Here is a 1,521-nt window from a genome sequence, read left to right on the forward strand (position 1 = left end):
CTGCAGCAACAATTAATGGACGTCTAGCCTTCCCAATGTAAACCTGCTCCTCTCATTTTCAAGATCGCTTTGTAGTGTTTAGATTACGGCATCGCAAGACAGATAAATCAAATCCAATCGTTCATGTTGTATAGATATTCCCCTTTGTAGAAGTAATGATTTTTGACATATGTACACACAACTGTCTGCAAATTAATTTTAATTGCTTTCTGCACTAAAGTACCAATAGTTCTAACACTATATTTCATAGATTGAGCACTTAAATTACAGTCTGGTTTGAATCCCATATTCATATTCTTTTTATTACCACAAATATGACTACTCATGTGAAAGTCAAACCACAGTTTACACCCCAGCTCAGCATCTATTTAATTATTTGGTTCGTTTTATAGCACTTTTCCACGACCATAGACTTGATTTACGCACCAGACAGTTGCAGCTATTTGAAAACCCAAATTTTTTTAAATGGTGGAAAGCCAAACAGATTTAAACGCAATATAGCCTGTAAACCCTTAAGCATGTGCCTAATTGGATGACAATGTTGCCAGACAGCTGGATCTGTAAATAGGTCAACAGTGGTCCCGCCCTCCAACCCTAACCGATCCCCTATGTCAGGGATTCCCAAAATGTGGTGCCTGCCCTCCGGGGGTGGGGGGGTGGGGTGAAGGGGGTTAGATAAAAGTGTAATGGCGGATCGGTGGAATAATCACACATTTTAAGCCAAAACTGTCTGAAATTGGGTAAATGTATAGGTTGGACACATAACATTGATTTTATATGTTGCAATAACAACAAACAGCAATAAATAATACTCATAGATAAATGAAATAAGGAGGAAAAACTGAAGCAACTCAAAATGAATAGGCGTGCTGGACTGGGAGAGTAAAATGAGGTGTTAGAGATGTTTGTGTGTTGTGAGGTTCTGGGTTGCTCTGGAACTCTCTTATTGACATCCATGTTCACATGAGCAATTCCATCGCTCCACTTTCCAGTTTATCCTGTTCAGTGGTTGGGTGGAAGCTATCCTTGATGACCTTAAAGGTAGACACTCCGCATTGGTCGCCAGTCAACCACATGACAAAAATATTAAATTTTGCATTTTGTCTTTTCGTCCACACGTGTGTGTTTGCTGATTAAGTTAGTGCAACTTATAACATGGCAGGAGTTTGACACGTGATTTTGTAGTAGTATAAAATATAGTATATTTATTTACTAAACATTATTTTTGTTTATTTTATTTTTTTTTTTTCCAAACTGGCGGGGTTGCAAAGCAGCCGCAGTCTCATTCATGCCTTCCATGCACAAAATACACACCTCCAGCTCCTATATTGCTCCTATTGAAAAATCACTGCCAAAGTATACAAAAATAAGTCTATGAGCATATCTATCCATCCATCCACTATCTATCTATCACAATGTAAAGCAATGGGTTAAACATTCTAAAAGTTCATACACCCTAAAGCTCTGATACTTTGTTGTAAATGTCTGATCATCTTCTGCTGAGCTTGGCTATATAACCCT

The sequence above is a fragment of the Dunckerocampus dactyliophorus genome, chromosome 5 (genome assembly GCF_027744805.1).
Source record: "Dunckerocampus dactyliophorus isolate RoL2022-P2 chromosome 5, RoL_Ddac_1.1, whole genome shotgun sequence".
Lineage (NCBI taxonomy): Eukaryota > Metazoa > Chordata > Actinopteri > Syngnathiformes > Syngnathidae > Dunckerocampus > Dunckerocampus dactyliophorus.